Here is a 20,431-nt window from a genome sequence, read left to right on the forward strand (position 1 = left end):
GTGAAATGATATAAAAAATTTTTGTTCACATTTTCAACGATTTATCAAATACAGCCGAAAGTACGTTAACTTTAATGCAGTCTCTAGTTTTTTGTCGCTGTGAAAGTTCATTAAAAGAATTGATTTTGAGAATTTTTCAGCAAACAAGTAATTCAAATTAATTGCGAATTTAATCGCCACAAATAACTTGCTTATGCAATTTGACGTCATTCTTTCTGGCGATTTAAAGTGATAAATATTATTAATATTCAAGTGATTTCAGTGCACAATTTGTTGATCAGTCAAACTCTTTTAAACTATTGGACATTGGAAATACGGGGGGAGGATATCAATTAATCGGGTACAGTCAATCGAATAACACAATGAACCTTTTAATGAGGGAACTCTTAACTGTATCTTAATTGAATTTCAAAAGGAGACGCTGGAACGTTGTACTCAACAAGGATGCTCGTTATTGTGCATTCGCACATGATGTTCCGCCGACCCGAGCTCATCTACAATTTTGAGTAAGTTGTCAAACAAAATGAAGCGGTAACAAAAATAGAGGTTTGAGTTTAAAAAAATCGTTACAAATCCTAACTACTACTTGGATTAATTAATACCATGCCTCATTACAGTGCTCACGAGATCTGCGAATAAAACGACTACAAGAAATAAAAACATAAAAATAAAGCTCAAACAAAAAACAACACAAAAATGAAAACAAAAATTTCACGGCAAATACTCAATATCTACATTTCAAAGCACCTATTAACAACGTCAAAATGCAATCAGATGAAATCATAACTGCACAAATATGGTTTTTCCTAACTATACAGCAGATGAACAGTTTATATAATGAGACTAGGTAGCAAGTCCACAAAAAGAAGAAATGATGATGCTAAATTCAAAAATCAATAAACATATCTTTAAACCAATTATTTTCACAAGTCTAAAAATAAATTAAGTCGTTTAACTTTTTCATTTCAATTCTAAAAATTCATTATGAAAACAATAGGACCTGTCTTTGGATAGACTAAGCCATAGGAACCGACTAAAGATGCAGAAAAAATTACAAACAACAAATTACAAACATTGCGAAAACACAAATTACTGAAGCCATTAAAATCTTTAGCGTATATCTGCATATTACGTACTCTTATTTCAATTTTTATTTATAATAAATTAGCTAAAATTATACTGAAAGAATAAAAAAAAGTACATGTGGGCCATTTTTGAAAATCATTGGGATCTGTTATTACGCGAATGTGCTATAAGAAGAGAAAACACAAATACACCACTCACAAAGAGTTTTAAGAAAACGCTTAATTCCCAACGAACAAAACCTCCCCCCAGTTACGACCTAATAACAGTAATCATATTAATTTTGAAATAAAAGGAATGGACCTCTAAATGATGAGAATAAGTCACAAGTTGACGAAAAGAACAACAAAAACTGGAAAAGTTGAAAAATAAATGAAAGCCCTGAAAGTGTATATTATCATAAACTTAAAGATTATTCGCTATAGACTGACTTCTTTTTGTAGCATCAATTATGCAATCCCTAATTACAAGCTTATAAGACCTGTAAGCTTTTAACGGAAAACTGAAAAAGAACAGGCAAAAACTGCAAACTAAAAAAAATGAACGAAAAGTGTCAAAGCGTTCATTAAAAACTTTTCAGTAAAAATTTTTCTATTTCCAAATAATTGTTTAAAAGCAATGTGATTCCTTTTTAAACAGTTTGACTTCAAAAGTCGACAAATGTGAACAAATACATTTAAACCACAAAAATTTTGAGAAACGTGTAGTTTCAACGCCATTAAATTCAATAGCTTTCAACGGAAGCTAATAAAAATGCTAGGTTTTGCCTCCATGGGACTAAACTGAAGTTTGTTATTCAAAATTTTTCAAAAATACATTACAATAGGAAATTGACCCTGATAACAACAACAAATAGAGGCAAAATCCAAAAACTCATTAGAAAAATGCGAGAAGAAAGTGTCGAAGCCATTCAAACCATAAGCTTTTCTCTGGAAACTTTAGCTACGATTCACTGAACGTTTCTCTAAGGCAATGGGAGCTATCAGTATCAGGATAACGTGATAAGAAATCAGGAGAAACCAATAATAAAAAAAATCAAAACAAGTAAAAAAAAATTTTTGAAATCTTATTGCATTGAAGTAATGAAACCAATAGTTAGAAGATAAAAACCCGCTAATTAGATTTAATTATGTTAAACAAAGGAGTCCAACCATTACTGAGATTGACTTACTGTGCACGAAAATAAGTTTAAGATTGACTGTTGTACAGAAAAAAATTCGGAAAACTGTTTTTTAAAATCTTAACAGCCATAAAATTCAATTCCCTTCAACGGGAGTCAACAATACACTCAGGTACACCTGGATGGGAAGAATCAAATATTTTCCATGCATAGGTAGTCAGTAAGACAACAAAATAAGTCTTTTGACTATGAAAACAACAACAAAAACAGGCAAAATCAAAAGATTCAGTAGAAAAGTGCGAGAAGAAAGTGTCGAAGCCGTCTAAACCTTAAGCATTTCTCTGAAATGTTTATCCATCATCCATTGAACGTCTTCTTCAAGTGAATGGAGGCTTTCAATATTAGGATAATATGATATGATATCAAGAGGAACCAATAATACAAAATTATCCAAATGTTCTTTAAATTTTTATTGAATTCTTGTGGCATTGAAGTCATATATGCCATAGTTAGAAGCAAAAACCGCTAACCAGACTATTTATGGTTGCAGTAGAAATGAGGACGGTCCTATCATTGCTGATACTGACTTAAAAATCACAAACATAGGTTTTTGTTTGGTCAACGTTGATATTTTTTTCAAAAAAATCATTTTCAAAGTCTTTACAGCCATTAGCTTTCCTCTCAAAGCACTAGATAGTAACACTTAAAGCTCTCTACGAAACCTATTTCACTTTTAGTCAATGAGACTATGTCAAAAGACTCCAAAAAATTAGAAAGATCTCAGAAAGAAAATCAAAATTTCATTTAAAATGAACGAAAACTCAGAGTCCAAGCCGAAAAAAACATGACCGATTCCTTAAAAAAGAATATTTTGTTCGTTGGGCTTCATTTGATTGTAAATGAGGATCTTCTTGTCACTAATGGAACTTTGATAGGAAAATTGACTAAATTTTAGGTGACTTAAGAATACAAAAAAATATGAAAAGTTTTCTAAAAAAAGCTCTCAAAAAAGAATTCAACTTTTTTATAGTTAACACGAATTAGTCTTTTTGTGGCCTTTCTTCTATTAGAAACTCAAAATAGGGTTAAGTTTGTTGCGTGAAATGTAATTTTGAGTTAATATTTGTATTTAAAGAAACCTTAATTTGAAGACAAATTACACTAAAAGTGAACAAAATCATGCCAAATATCCTGTGTTCTTAGAAAACTTCACTCCTCGATAACTCCTCGAAAAAAAAACGAAATTGAAAAAAAATCTTTTTAACATCAAATTCTTGAGTTTTTTATTTATACCACTCACATTTCTCTACGACGAATATATCGATCGCCAAAATTGTCCGAACAAAAAAAAACCAGTTGAGTATATAGTTCCTCCCCAGAAAAGTGGGGTCGGAACAAATAGTCACTGGTATTCAGTACCAACTCAAAGCATGAAAATGGATGAGAAGCAAAGACAAAAAATCTGTTTTGACAACTCGGAGGCTCAAAGATATACTCAAAATCCCTATCATTTTGATGGTGAGAGTAAAAATTTGGTTAAAAATTTTTCATGATCACTATCGAGGCTGCATTATCTTGAATAAAACATTGCCTCAAAGTTAACAGCCCTCTGTGTCTCTGTCGTGTAGCTTTCTTCAAGTTGACAGATTTCAATTGAGACCTACCTATCTGTTCCGGGCTTGCAGAGATGAAATTTATAATCAATTTTATTTAAATTTGAAGAAGACTCAAGTGAATAGCAGGCACAATTTTATTCTTTATAAAAACAAGGATGCTATTACCCTTTTTTAATTGATAGTGTTGACATTGCGACATCGTGTGGGTAAAATCACCATCTTACCTAACTAATTAAATGAATGATCATTATTTCACACAATAAAATTTGATACATGGAGGATTAGAAAAAACACAAATCAACAAAGAGAAAGTGTGAACAATCTCTCTTCAAAATTACTTATGAAGACACCAAGCTCAATTCAAGAAGTCTAAAATAAACAATTGTAAGCAATTAAGTGAGCGTGAACTACATCTCTTTGAAACTATTATTAATATAAAGTTTCAACAACCCAGCTATCAAATTCAGTGTTTTAACCGAGGACAACATTGCAAAACTGATATTTGGTTCTGCCTAATTCATCTGGTAAAGTGTCGTCCAGGTGGGCAGTAGTTTTGCTCTAACAATCAATTCCCGACTATGTTCTGAACAAACTGAGCTTTTCATTAAAAAAATTTTAAGATTAGCCAAGTTTCAAAAAATTTTACTTAGAACAAAACAAGAATGATTATCAACAAAGACCAGTATTAGTTGTTCAAACTTAGCGTCCAGCTCCTTAAGATGTTCTAACTGGAACGCCTTTTAGCTCCATCTCACTGCTGCCTTACTTTTCACTTCAACGGCTGAGGTAGAAACAAACTTTTGCAGTTTACTAGACCAACTAACTCCTCCTGAGTTGTTGTCAAAACTACGACAGTTCCAAATGGTACTCCCCCTTTTGTCTAGGTAACCGGCTCAATCAGAATTGATCACACATTTTAAAAATAATTTTCTCACACTTCCTCAAGGCCATCTCTCAGACTTAGTAAATGTGAGCTATCTTAAGCATCCTTGGTCCAGTTGTTAACGCTAAATCATTTTTAAATTTGGCCCAGTTGTTAATGCTAAATCGTTTTTACACCTCACAAAAGCATTGCTAGCAAAAAGCGGCATAGTTTGATGCGTTCATTCTCAAAACCTTAAAAATTTTGCCAGCCACCAAAGAAATAAACAAAAACTACCAACAAAACAACTTATTTTTTTTAAAAAAAAAAGGAAATGGAGTAACAAATCTAAGATATTAAAAGCGTTGAGAGGTGGAATAGGTTGCCCTCCCGAGCAAGAGCTTTGATTTTAAAGCATAATTTTAAATAAATTTAGATGGCTTCCTTTTCGATCGAAAAACTGACAAAAGACATATTGGTTCTTCTTAATTTCATTTTAAATTTACAAGTACATATGAACAGCCCCCGAGGATTATTATGTTTTTTTAATATTAAATGACGCATTGGTATACTGACATCCTTATTACGTAAACATTTAACCTAACTGTTATGCTGTCCAATTATATTACATATTTTACAAAATAAGATTTTACAACTGTACTATTTTCATACAATAGAGCTGATAAAATTCACTCTTTCTGAAATTGAATGCATTACGCATCAAAGCATCAAGGCAAGCAACTCCATCACATAACGTTTTTTGGCAAATAGCAAACTGCATCAAAAACGGCAAATCGAGCTTAAGTCTTAGGCAGGTCCCAGTCTTAGCCAGATCGGTCACGATAGAGTTTTGAAACATAAAATTAATAAGCCTAAAAGGAGCGATGGACGAAATTACGATAAACGAGCTTTTTCAGAGTTCTTTATGTGTACTAAAACGTATTTTATGTGCATTTATATTTTTTTTCTCGGTTAGTTCTATAGCTTTAATTGGATAGTGCGTTGTTCATTTACTTGCTGATCTTTTCTTTATTCAATACCATCGTCGCATTGTTTCAAACAAAAATCAGGATGTTCAACAGTCGTCGCAGAATTGCAAGTCAAAAATAATGAACAGTCGTCGTAAAATTGCAAATCAAGTAAAAATATTTCCTCACATACATTCTTTTTTCGGAAATTGCGCTTTTGTACCTAGCAACATCCTTCGGCCCGACAGAGGTTGCTGGGAGGATTGATACAAGCTTAACGAGTAGACGCACGAGAGATCCGAATGACTGAGGCATGACTGCAGAGAGGGCGAAGCTATCTGTACCGTACCGGAGTTCTTGAATCCGAACAGTGGAATAGTAACCCCTAGGGTTGCTTATTTCAACTATCCAAACTAAATCACCGACCTTGAGGTGCTGTTCAGCAGGCGTCTGACACGTAGACCTTTGGCTCAGAGCAGGTACAAATTCTTTAAGCCGACGTGCCCAAATTGGATTGGAGTACGAGTGTGCACGGGCGTACCGCTTACGATGATTGAAGTCGTCAACGCCAACAATTGACGGAACTCCGGTTGCTTGGTAACAAAGTGGGAAAAAATCGGGTGTTATTGCACCTAGGTTGGAGGGGTAGGCCCTTAAGGTCGTTGACGGACGTGCGTTCAGTGCGTAATCAGCTAGGCACAAAACAGTGTTCAAAACCTTCAAAACCTCATCTGAGATGCGACGTTTACCCAGAATGGTATACAGTACTCTCTTAAAACAACAGACCAACGTCTCCCAGGTGACACCTTGGTGTGGCGCACTGGGCAGATTGAACCTCTAATTGAAGCCCTTATGCACAATTTCAGCGGCGATATTGAGCGTGATCCGTTTTTCAAAGCATTCAAGGTGCTATTTCTCCTCTCCCATAATGTTCGCGCCATTATCTGACCAAATCATAGCGGGTTTAGCCCTGGGCGAGACAAACCTCTCGAGTCCAATTACACGAGAACTAGTGTCCATGTACGGAACAACTTCAATATGGACAGCACGATTAGTCAGACAAGTGACGAGAGATCCCCACCTCTTCTGGTAGTCTGAGTAATGGTAGTGTAGAATGGGCCAAAGTATTAAACCCCGGTGTTGGTTAAGGGAAGAGACTGTTATGCAAGTCTCGCCTTTGGGAGTTCTGTCATAATTGATTGAATGGTTGCCGAACGAAACTTCCTGCAAAAGATGCACTTCGAATTGATGGAACGCAATGAAGAAGGTAAGTTAAGGATGGCATAAGGTTCCTGTACCTTTGATTGTAAGTAATCAATACCCTGATGATGGTTTTTTAAGTAAGTTTGCCGCAGAAACTGTTGAACAAATATATTACGCGCATCCAGCACGATATGATGTCCGGTGACAAAGTCAATTTCTGCTAGCTGTCAGAGTCAACCGAAAGAACCAATTAAAACATGAGGCCAGAGAAATGATGTAAATAGAGCAACACGCCTGCTGTTCTTCACGGATTTGTTGTCAAGAAGTTCCTTTCTTTCGGCACTAGTGGACTCTTCCTAATCAGAGTACTTGAGATAACGCTCGGCTTCGTCAAGCTCAATAGGATCCATTATGTTGCCGTCTGCAGTACAGTGACTTTAGTGATATGATAAAAGACGCAGCACGTATGCGGTAACACGAAGTAGTTTTTGATAAGAACTGAACTTATCAAACATTTTAGATAAATGCTTTGTTCCTTAGCGAGCTTGGTTGCTGATGCAGCTAAATAGTAAGATGGAGTCATCATCTTATACCTCGGTTATACCGCCAAGCTTGATGTTATCGACAATGTCAGTATTTGGCACGAAAGGGAATTGCTTGGTTCTCAAGACATCAAGGCCCATCACCCATTCACTTGATTGCGAAACCTAAGCGGACATATCACGCGTGCCGGAAGTTGCCAGATCAATAAAAGTGGAGACACGGTTTGATTGATCAACGCTGGTGTATTCCATTACACTATTTGCAATAAATGTGGGGTGTTTGTTGTTTGAATTCAGACACCGCAAAACAATTTTTTTATCTGTCCACATGTAGACTCTATCTACAGTAGCGGTCGATGCTCGACAAATTTTATTTTTTAAGCATGCAGCGAGCAGAGTGAATAGCACTTCCAACTTGGGAACGGTCATCACCTCCATAGGTGCAACGCAGGTGTTGCCGAGGACGAGCGCCAGATCTGTTTTTATCTCTCCGGAACTGCAACTTACCTGAGCCCGAAGACAATCTACAGCACTGAACACGTCTTGCGAGCTATCACTAAACACGTGGAGATCAAGATGTTTGAACGAAAAAAACTTCTTGGTTTAGTGATCCTAGATGGTTCGGCACACTATTCAAAGAATGAATAAAATGTGTCTGTGTATATCATCATCCCTATTTTGTCCATTGACACGCCAAATGTCGTTCAAGGTTAAACGGGCACGTACAGTAAACGATGAAACAAGACTAATAAGGTTGTAGACATTTGACACAAGACTTAAAACCAAGCGTTGTGTTAAACTCTCTGTGATGGTTCCCTTAGTAACCCTGCTCAAAGCCTGAGTATTGTTGTTGTGATCTAATCTAAACCCAAGCCATTACTTGATTCTTCTTTGGATGAAACAATGATATTTGGCTGAGTAGATTGAGGGGACTCATCCATTTGGTCAGACAGATCTGGCACATTGCTTACAAACTTAGTTAGCTGAAACCCATCTAGATAGAGAAAATGTACCAATTCCTTCGAACTGATTAGGGCCTTCTTGGTGGATTCTACTGAATCAAACTAATCGTCCATGTAGGTATTTTCAAGGACAGATTTCGCGGCTTCACGATACCGTTTGGCGTTATCACGTGCCGTGCACTTTAGTGCATAGTTAGCCAAGGTGGGCGAGTCTTTTGCCCCAAAAGTGAGACGTGTTTACTGATTTACCACTGAGGTCCTCCCGCCACGAAAAGCGTAAAGATGGCTTATCACATGGTAATACTCCCACTTCGAGGAACAATCCCTCGATGTCGGCTGATACGGCAAATGGATGTTGTCTTAACTGTTTGGGTACCTATATGAGGTTTTATAGCAAATCATGTACTGTTAGTAGCGACTTGTTAAAAGATGCGTCATGGAATTTAGAAGCCCCATTTAGAGCCCTACGAACCTTTCCCGGCTTTTTTGGGTTAACAACCGGATGGTGCAGAAGGTAACACTCACGTTCGTAGAGACTTTCTCCATCGTGGGCTCTTCGTTGATGGTATTGGAATATTTTTCCCTTAAATGAAGGTTTTTGTGCTTTTCCGAAGATTTTAATTGAACTAGCACTGAGAAGTAATTGTCCCGACATCGTAATTTTTTTTATTGTGCACTGTAGTCTTTTCAACAATTTCCTGGGCTCGTGCGTTTACATTCAAAATTTTTTAAAGCTTGGTTGTCGCGAGCTTTTACAGTCAGTTCATTCAATTTAGTGTCAAAAACCTTCTAGGTATTTATAACCTTGACTGTCAGTTTCAATGCTGTACAGTGCAAACCAGGTACATTTGGAAGCAAGGCTATTGGACACCCAAGCGTTAGCGCAAGCGGTATCTCACAAAACTCAAGCCGTGGTATCTTTACCCGAAGGAGGCCATTCACATTACTGACAGATGACATTGAAGTGGTCCCTATCGATTGTTGCCCACAAGAAGGTTTACTTTGACTTGCGCCCGCAATATTTTAATGTTGTTGTTTGAAGGGGATTTCGGTGGATAAACTCTCCCATCTCTATGAAGAAGTGTGTTATGGGAACTGTTGCAACCATCTTTCCTAAATGTCCTCGGATTTTGGCACCACCGTAACATGTGTTTTCCCCCAAACATAAGAAGCACAGTTTTGCTTCGACCACTAGTTTCGCTTGCTGAGTGGGAGAATTTTCATTAGATACCTGACACATGATGCGGTGATTTCTTTTACAAAGGATGCAACGAACAGAGGGTGATGCTCTTGCAGTTACAGTGCTTTTTGCTGTGTAATGGCGGCGAATGTCCTTGAGGCAACTTTGGTCTTCGTTACTGAGTTCTTGCATTTATTGATGTTTGTTTCGTTAAAGCATTCGCTTCGTTGTTTTGATTCAACCAATCGTTGAAATCGAGGAGTGTCGGCTTTACACAATGTTTCTGGATCATAAAGAGTGACCCTAACTCTTTCATATTGGGTGGCAATTTTTGGACTGCTGTATTAAGTAACGAGGCGCTCTTAAAGTCAGCGTCGTTTGAAAAATATCTAAAGACCCCAACAAGACCCCAATGTCTTTAGTGGTGGGAAGGAGCTCAGTTTGTCTAAATGTGCACTGAAATCTGCCTGTGGCAGGCCAAATTTTTATCCAAGTGTCCTAAGTGCATCTTTGTATATTATTCCTGCTTTTCCAGCTACTAGAAGTTAGTCAGCTTGACATCATCAGTCGGTGTCTTTGAGTCTATGGCGTTTTTAAATTGCCCAAACCATTGATGCCACTGCGGAGGGTCACCATTGTACTGTCACAATTTCCGCTCGGGAAGTGAATCGTTCTTCTTACTAGTGATTGCGGCCGCCAATTTATCAAATCCTCGGAGTCCAAAGAAAGAGACGATGGTGTGTGATGCTGTGGACCACCCAAACTGAACGGGTTTGGAACGGTAGTTCCATACGTTGGAGGAACGTTGGGAGTGACAAAGGTTGCGGCGGTATCAGTTGAGGAACTACGGTAATCGGTTGCATGATGTAACGTGAGTTTAGATTGACTGAGGTACCGACAAGTGGGATGGCATCGAATGGGACTGATGCCGGAAATATTCAGGCGTATGGGTAAGGCAAAACGAGAGCAGCTTGGGTTAGGGGCACAACTAAGGGTCATGTACTTCCGCTCTGGGGCCGGTGAATAAATGAAAAGTGGTACTAATTTAATTGTGGGAGAAGAAATGTTCTCTGCAGTCGGAGAGGGCGTTAACTGATTGGCATTATTTGCCACGATATTATTGACATTTAATGGGAGTGCTGGTGGTGTTGTTGTTTTTAGTGGTGGGGGAGCGGAACGAAATGCGTGTGTAATTAACGGGAGTTAAGGGGCTCTGGGCTAAAAGACCGGTAATAGAACGCAGGGCGCAGTTTTGTGAGCTTATGTCTGACTAAGGGCTAGTTGATCATTTGCAAGTGCATTTAATGGTGGTAAACGGGGAAGGCTGATCAGGTTCTACGGATTTTGTCCTCGGATTTTGGCACCGCCGTAACATGTGTTTTCCCCCAAACATGAGAAGCACAGTTTTGCTTCGACCACTAGCTTCGCTTGCTGAGTGGGAGACTTTTCATTAGATACCTGACACATGATGCGGTGATTTCTTTTACAAAGGATGCAACGAACAGAGGGTGATGCTCTTGCAGTTACAGTGCTTTTTGCTGTGTAATGGCGGCGAATGTCCTTGAGGCAATTTTGGTCTTCTTTACTGAGTTCTTGCATTTATTGATGTTTGTTTCGTTAAAGCATTTGCTTCGGCGTTTTGATTCAACCAATCGTTGAAATCGAGGAGTGTCGGCTTTACACAATGTTTCTGGATCATAAAGAGTTACCCTAACTCTTTCATATTGGGCGGCAATTTTTGGACTGCTGTATTAAGTAACGAGGCGCTCTTAAAGTCAGCGTCGTTTGAAAAAAATACTTAAAGACCCCAACAAGACCCCAATGTCTTTAGTGGTGGGAAGGAGCTCAGTTTGTCTAAATGTGCACTGAAGTCTGCCTGTGGCAGGCCAAATTTTTATCCAAGTGTCCTAAGTGCATCTTTGTACATTATTCCTGCTTTTCCAGCTACTAGAAGTTAGTCAGCTTGACATCATCAGTCGGTGTCTTTGAGTCTATGGCGCTTTTAAATTGCCCAAACCATTGATGCCACTGCGGAGGGTCACCATTGTACTGTCACAATTTCCGCTCGGGAAGTGAATCGTTCTTCTTACTAGTGATTGCGGCCGCCAATTTATCAAATCCTCGGAGTCCAAAGAAAGAGACGATGGCGTGTGATGCTGTGGACCACCCAAACTGAACGGGCTTGGAACGGTAGCTCCATACGTTGGAGGAACTTTGGGAGTGACAAAGATTGCGGCTGTATCAGTTGAGGAACTACGGTAATCGGTTGCATGATGTAACGTGAGTTTAGATTGACTGAGGTACCGACAAGTGGGATGGCATCGAATGGGACTGATGCTGGAAATATTCAGGCGTATGGGTAAGGCAAAACGAGAGCAGCTTGGGTTAGGGGCACAACTAAGGGTCATGTACTTCCGCTCTGGGGCCGGTGAATAAATGAAAAGTGGTACTAATTTAATTGTGGGAGAAGAAATGTTCTCTGCAGTCGGAGAGGGCGTTAACTGATTGGCATTATTTGCCACGATATTATTGACATTTAATGGGAGTGCTGGTGGTGTTGTTGTTTTTAGTGGTGGGGGAGCGGAACGAAATGCGTGTGTAATTAACGGGAGTTAAGGGGCTCTGGGCTAAAAGACCGGTAATAGAACGCAGGGCGCAGTTTTGTGAGCTTATGTCTGACTAAGGGCTAGTTGATCATTTGCAAGTGCATTTAATGGTGGTAAACGGGGAAGGCTGATCAGGTTCTACGGATTTTGTCCTCGGATTTTGGCACCGCCGTAACATGTGTTTTCCCCCAAACATGAGAAGCACAGTTTTGCTTCGACCACTAGCTTCGCTTGCTGAGTGGGAGACTTTTCATTAGATACCTGACACATGATGCGGTGATTTCTTTTACAAAGGATGCAACGAACAGAGGGTGATGCTCTTGCAGTTACAGTGCTTTTTGCTGTGTAATGGCGGCGAATGTCCTTGAGGCAATTTTGGTCTTCTTTACTGAGTTCTTGCATTTATTGATGTTTGTTTCGTTAAAGCATTTGCTTCGGCGTTTTGATTCAACCAATCGTTGAAATCGAGGAGTGTCGGCTTTACACAATGTTTCTGGATCATAAAGAGTTACCCTAACTCTTTCATATTGGGCGGCAATTTTTGGACTGCTGTATTAAGTAACGAGGCGCTCTTAAAGTCAGCGTCGTTTGAAAAAAATACTTAAAGACCCCAACAAGACCCCAATGTCTTTAGTGGTGGGAAGGAGCTCAGTTTGTCTAAATGTGCACTGAAGTCTGCCTGTGGCAGGCCAAATTTTTATCCAAGTGTCCTAAGTGCGTCTTTGTACATTATTCCTGCTTTTCCAGCTACTAGAAGTTAGTCAGCTTGACATCATCAGTCGGTGTCTTTGAGTCTATGGCGCTTTTAAATTGCCCAAACCATTGATGCTACTGCGGAGGGTCACCATTGTACTGTCACAATTTCCGCTCGGGAAGTCAATCGTTCTTCTTACTAGTGATTGCGGCCGCCAATTTATCAAATCCTCGGAGTCCAAAGAAAGAGACGATGGTGTGTGATGCTGTGGACCACCCAAACTGAACGGGTTTGGAACGGTAGCTCCATACGTTGGAGGAACGTCGAGAGTGACAAAGGTTGCGGCGGTATCAGTTGAGGAACTAAGGTATGCGGTTGCATGATGTAACGTGAGTTTAGAACGGGGCCAGCGGTGTGTTGTTTCAGTTTACTGAGGTACCAACAAGTGGGATGGCATCGGATGGGTCTGATGCCGGAAATATTCAGGCGTATGCGTAAGGCAAAAAAAGAGCAGCTTGGGTTAGGGGCAGAACTAAGGGTCATGTACTTCCGCTCTGGGGCCGGTGAATAAATGAAAAGTGGTACTATTTTATTTGTGGGAGAAGAAATGTTCTCTGCAGTCGGAGAGTGTGTTAACTGATTGGCATTATTTGCCACGATATTATTGAAATTTAATGGGAGTGCTGGTGGTGTTGTTGTTTTTAGTGGTGGGAGAGCGGAACGAAATGCGTGTGTAATTAACGGGAGTTGTGGGGCTCTGGGGTAAAAGACCGGTAATAGAACGTAGGGCGCAGTTTTGTGAGCTCATGTCTGACTAAGGGCTAGTTGATCATTTGCAAGTGCATTTAATGGTGGTAAACGGGGAAGGCTGATCAAGTTCTACTTTCCCGGCATGCTTGAGCTGCGAACTAATGGGTCGTCGAACTGCAGACAATGAAATGCATGTTTGTCTGAGATAGCTGTCGGGCAGTGTACGGGGTGTTTATTTGTGCCGGCATACCGGAAATGATGGTGATTGAGGCGTATATTGAGGCCCTTGCTGTTCTTCACGTTAGTTTCAAGACGTGCCTTATCAACTACAAGATTCCTATTTCCAGTCTCGTTTGACCTATTGACAGTGAGGTTGTTGATTATAGCCTCAAATTGACCATGTGTTTTGGGACATCAGGATACAAATTAAGAGTTGAGCTGAAGAAGCACCAAAAACATTGGCTTGATTTGATTGAGTAATCGAACCAGAAAGATGCAATAATGGTTCAATCGCAATATCTGCCAAATTCCCGGTTGGTGATGAAATGACCCAATCTTGAACAAGTTTCTTGCTCTTCACCGTGTTTCTTTCAGTAAAGAGTTCGCTCAGTTTACCTGTGTCGAAACCGCTGGCTGATGATTTTGTCATCAACTCAATTCCTTCAAGGGCTGCAGCAGCCAACTGCTTGCAATGTTCTTCCTCAAGCTGCTGAATTTCTACTTCTCGCAATTGCTTTTTAAAATTTCACGGCTCCGCTTTGCAATGCTCAGCTCTGCCTCGTGTTTTTTTTTCAAGTTCCTCCATTTTAAGTTTTGACAGTAATAATTCAGGTTGACGCTGGCTAGATTTTTCTGAGGAAGTCAAACAGGATCCTGATTTTGAAAGGTGAGATGGATACTGCTCCGCTCTCTCTTTTTCTTGGACAGAACCATTGGACCTCGAGCAGCAGCAGCAGCAATAATTTTGTCATATCTTTTACTTATAGTCTCTAACCATTGCTCTAGGTTATTAAAGACGACCTCCGGATCTTCAGACTTATGCGCAAGATCGAAGAGATCCTCATTTTTCGCAATTACACTGGTGCAGGCTTCTTTGCATTTTAAAATCAAACGTTCAATCATAAGTTTCCTGTCCTGCCTATCAAAAGAATTGTTGATGTCGCTATAGACGTTACTAAGCTCAGACTCTAATTTGCCCTCGTATTTCAAAATTTCTTGAACTTTTCCTGAAAAGCTGCCATGATCTTATCAAAACAGGATTTAAAAGTTTACTTCCGTAGTACTACAATGGTTCCCTTGCAAGCAAACACAACATAGATTGGCCAAACCGAACCCTCCTATGACGGTTTGCGCAGCAAACCGCCAATCAGTAAAATCTTCGTCGAGTACAAAGTACTCGGCAAAAGAAAAGGAAAGGTACGGTAGCCCAATGCGTGATGAACGGGGAACGGGACGGACGGGAGAGACGCCGAACGAGGTACGAACGGCGCAAAGGGGAACGGGGCGGAGGGAAAGGAAACGTTGAACAAACTATGCACACCAGGTGGGAGAGGTAACTGACTCAACAGAAACCAGCTAGGGGCGCATGATGCGGAGGGAAAACGAGAAGGACGAGATGGAAACGCCAGGCGAACAGCGCGCAACGAAACGCGATTAGGACGGGACGTCTGGCAAATAGCGCACGACAAAACGGGTAACGGTATGGGCGTAATGAAAATGTCGAGCAAGCAACGCGCAACGAAATGGGAAACCGGCACGTAACAAGGAAGAAACGAGCAAGATGGAAGGAGGAACTGTGCTAGCAGACGACAACCACAAACTCAACCAAGGAAAGTAGTGGTAGCTCCAGAACAAACTCAAGTCAGAACCTCGAAAGAAGGAGAGAAGCTACTGCCAGAAAACTACCAAAAAACATTATGGGGCTCAATCTATCAACATAAAAGAAATTTACGGCAACAATTAGTGAACTGGAAATGTCGAGAAAGACAAGAAACTTATTACCCGTAACTCCAAAATAAACTTAAGTCACAACCTAGTAATTAACCAAACCGAGACAACAAAAGAGCATACTACCAGAAATAAACAAGCGATCATTAAAAAATAACAAACTAGTATAGTTGAAGTCACGCAAGAAACCAGCCGTAACTCCAGGAAAAATTTAAGTCACACCCTAGAAGGCAACACGTCTAAACAATCAACCAGCTTACTAACAAAAAAATTATTACAGCAAAACGCAACATACTAAATCAAACAACAAATAAAATGGGAAAAGAAGGAAGCCACAGCAAAAGCGTAAAGAACAATAAATGGAAAACGAAAAAATGAAAGCACGTGACCTGCGGAAGACGGACGGTAGTGAAAAATTCAAAAGATGGGGAGAACAAAACGTTTAGTAAAGCACTAGTGAAGAAAACGAACCACAAACTAACCCATAACTTGTGAGTAAACTAAGTCAAAACGCTAACAAGCGAGTGCAACCAACAACAACGCAAAGCTAGGAAACATTCAGGTTACGCATGGTTTCAGAAAGGTCCGCCTTCTCAAACGCAAGGCAGTTAGAAAGCGTTTTCCGACAATTCTTAGAGTTTTTTCCGTCGGGAGCCTGAGATTAAGGACCGGAAGTTGTTCTTATGCGCAATCACTCCAGTGAGGTTTTTCAGCTCAAGCGCAAGTTTTTGATGTAATGATCTGTACTATTTAAGTAAACTAGTATCTTTCTGTTTACGTGTAAACACAATGTTTTACACTATATGGATTGTCATTAGAGTACTAAGCTTAAGCTGATTTCAAATATCAGGAGTTCCCTCCATGGGCCGTATATTATAGGTTCTATGCGCTCCTGATACCTTTCATGCACTGCAATCAGCTGCGAATGTGTTAAAGGCTTAATATTGTTTCTGAGATAACTTGAAAGTGAATTGTTCACATCATGCCATTTAACTAGGCGCTTTTTATCATGAAAAAAATGACTCTCTTGAAACTGAGCAGTTTTTCGCACCTTCACAGCAATAGTATTAAAACTCAGACGAGATAATGCGTAAATCCTTTTTTTTATAATGGCCTTGTAACGCTTGAGGCAAAGTTTTTCGGGCGTGATGCAGTGAACTGGCAGCAAAGTATTAAAAAACATCAAATTTTTTTACAACACACTTGATTTGAGCTTTGGCCATTATTGAGTTTCTGTCTGGTTATCGAAAAAATTTCCAAGAATGAGCGCAATTCTAAATTAAATCAGAGCGGAGTTCTGATTTTTTTGCAAAACTTAAAAAATCTTTACCAAACTTGATTTCTTTCCAATTGGAATATTTTATATGCAAAAATTGGATCTGCAATCTAATGCGTTGTTAAAGTATTGCAATCTTAAATACTCAGATCTGCTTTCTAGAGTAAAGCGGAGATTTTTCAATTTTTGTCAATTTTTTCAAACTTTTTTCGCAATTTAAGACTTTTTGAAATTTTACAACGGATTTGATCAACTCTTAACTTCGGCCAAAGTTTTCTAAATTTTCTGATTTTTATAAAACAGTATTTTGGGGGCTCAACTAGATTAGTATTTTGGGGGCTCAACGAATACGATAATCAAATTAACAGCAAATAAATTACTTTTTGCTTGAGTCTTACAGTTGCAGTTTTGTAAATCTATTTCCTTGTTCCAATCAATTATTAATGCAAATCGAGTTTCGTCTCCACTGACTGTCAGCGACACCTCGACCAATTCATTGGACGTTGTCTGGATTGCCTCGTGAAAATGGGGTTCCGGTTTGTACAGGAAGATCTCGGCGAATAGAAAGATGGCATAGAAACCCTTCTCTGGCAGCCCGCTCTGTCTTCTCACACCTACATCTGGGTGATTAACAGATGGAAACGGGTGATTATTTCTCATCAAATCTGACACAATACCCGATGGGTTGTTCTACCAATTGAAATCGTCCAGATAGAACTAATGCCTGAAAACCCCCTTGGAGTAGCCGTCTAGAGAAAACGCGTCGAATAAAGTGGATTCAGCAATCGACTCATTGACCGCTTCTGGTAATTGTTTTCTTGTTCGTAAATGTTGACAAAAATCTAAGTAAACGAGCTCCTTGTCGTTCCGAACAATCAATATAATGTGCAACGTTTAACGTTCGAACCGATCGAAAATATTAAGACTGTATGGTTGAGTGGAATGTGCACCATGAGAAAGGAATAAGATAGCAAAGAAGATGCAACAACGAGATTCTAAAATGAAAAGAGGAAATAATAGAGGTGATAGTTCAAGTTCATACGGAATTTGGATATATCGAGAGTTCACTGTTCAATTAGTTTTTATTTTGATTTTTGATGCATTCGCGGCACCGAAAATAAAGCTGATAAAATTCAGTTTTTTGGAACTTGAAAGCAGTAAGCATCAAAGTATGCAAAATTTCTCGATCACACAACGTTTTGGCGAAAAGCAATCTGCATCAAAAACGGCAAATCTAGCTCAAGTCTTCGGCAGGTCCCACTCTAGGATCGGCCACGATACATTTTTAAAACATAAAATTATAAAGCCTAAGAGGAGCGCAATCAATTGATTATGTTAAGAGGCTCAAACATATTATTTTAAATAAAATTTTTCCGAGTTTTCAATGTATATTAAGACGTATTTTACGTTAATTTAAACTTTTCTTGGGTAGTTCTATAGCTTCATTTGAATAGCGCGTTGCTCATTTACTTGCTGATCTTTTCTTCACTCGATACCATCGTCGCAAGGCTTCAAATAAAAATTAGGATGTTCAACAATCGTCGCAGAATTGCAAGTCAAAATAAAAAGATTGAACACTTGTCGTGAGATTGAAATTCAAGTAAAGATATTTTCTCACTTTCATTTTTTTCGGAAATTGCGCTTATTAACATACAAGATTCGTACAGGATTTTTTAACCAGATTCTTAAAAGATTTACCTTGTTTCGCAAGAATGTTGCAAGATCTTACAAGATTAACTTTTTCCAGCTAGGGATGCAAACATTTAAATCTGCATTTTTAAATTCTGGAGCTCATTCGTTCATGATTATCCTAAATTTTGTTCCATAATGAACAAGTGAAAAACATTTCAGGAGACAGCAAAAGAAGATAATAATATAATGATATAAAAAAGATGGTTACTATGATAATTCTGAATTTTTTGCTCTTCCCTGAGATACGATGTTGAGTTGCGAACACGTTTGGGACTTTTTGGGAACATTATTTGCAATCAATTTCAAAATTGCGGAATAAACTTTGCAATTGGAAAGGTTACTCTCATTGCATTATTTTAAAAATTGAGCAGAGCACGAAGATGAGAGGGTTCGGAAACATATTTGAAAGCGCATATCCCCGATCCTCGATAATTTGCCTTTTTCGGAAAAAGCAACCTCATATTTTAGTATGGGGAACGTTTCTTTATTATTATTTTTAAATATTTTAAATTGTCAATGTTTCTGCATCTTTGAATATGATTAAATTGATTACCTTGAATGTGAGTTAGGGGTATAATCATTCGTTTAATTCATCTCTCGCTCTTTAAACGTGAACTTTTTTCGTGTCAATGCTTAGTAAATTTTGTTCAGTACCTTTATCATAGAAAAGCTGTGCATCCTAAAATTGTATTTTACTACCAAAGAGTTGAAAACAGTTCAACAAAGACTCGGCTTAATTAATTTACAAAATTAAAGTATTCCGTATCTTCTGAACGCAATAAAGCAACTTGTAAAGCTTTTGATTTTAACCAATGAAACGAATTTGTAAAGAGTTTTACTTACTTTATCGAAAACTGTTCTCTTAATTAAAGTTCATTCAAGTGATAAATTGTTGAAAAGCGAGAGCAATTACACAAATGAGATTTTTGAGCACCGTTTAAATATTTTGAATTTGCGCGCGAGACGAAGATTATTTTCATGCTCCGTAAAATTGTAAAACGAAACAATGACTAGAAAACATGCCATGAAAAATTTTACCACTTCACTTCAAAATTATCTAGCAGTAATAAAACAATAAAAAATAAGACATGAACACATTTTGTCATCTTTTATCTTCGTGTCTTATCAAAACTCATAACGACGGGTCAAAAGAAGTTCAGAAGTCATATTTTAACCACCAAGTCAGAGGCAGAAAATAATCTCGCAAGATTATGCAATCGATTTTCACAATACTACCCGGGTTGACCCCATAATTCAAAAAGTTATAAAATTACAACTTCATATTATGGCGTCTATGAAAAGTTGTAGTCATAGAATTTTCATAAAAGGGAGTTTTATGGAATTAAAATTTTTATGCAAAGTTTTTTTATATCATGAAAAGGAGGGAAAAAATATGTTTCAAAAAAACTAACTTGAAAAAAAATTGAAAAATTGAGTCTTAAGCGAACAAAGAATTATGGAAAAGTTGTAGCCATAGAACTTCATAGAAAACGAAAAAAATTTGGAGAAAAGTGAAAAACATTTTTTCAAGTTAAAAAACTCCATGCATTGCCCTGAATTGTTCAATGAAAAGCCGTTGCATCAAGTGAGATCGCAACTAGCAATCAACAATGAAAAAGTTGTAGTCATAGAACTTCATAGAACAGTTTTGATTCAATCTTTTCCGTTAAAAAATTAATTTCTCTATATAAGCAAAGGTATCTGGCAATATAGAGCGAGATTACAGTTTCTGACGACATCATAAGATTTTTGACAAATGAACTTAAATTTTTCTCCGGATAAAATTCTCTTAGACCTAGTGGAGTCAGGGGAAAAGTTTTACATATTGAACTAATAATTAACAAAAAAGAAGCGCATAAACAAACAATATTGCGGAAATCACATCGAACTGTCTAAAATATTGGGCAAATTTAAGAGATTGAAAAAAAAC

The 20,431-nt window shown here is 38.3% G+C and overlaps 1 protein-coding gene across 1 annotated transcript in view; it reads right to left on the minus strand.

The window, feature by feature from the left end:
- The window catches only part of LOC142351441 (uncharacterized), a 51,783-nt gene that overhangs the window by 25,694 nt on the left and 5,658 nt on the right, over positions 1 to 20,431 (minus strand). The gene's annotated exons all lie outside the window — the stretch shown is intronic.

The sequence above is a fragment of the Convolutriloba macropyga genome, chromosome 13 (assembly GCF_964194025.1).
Source record: "Convolutriloba macropyga chromosome 13, txConMacr16.3, whole genome shotgun sequence".
Classification (NCBI taxonomy): Eukaryota; Metazoa; Xenacoelomorpha; order Acoela; family Convolutidae; genus Convolutriloba; species Convolutriloba macropyga.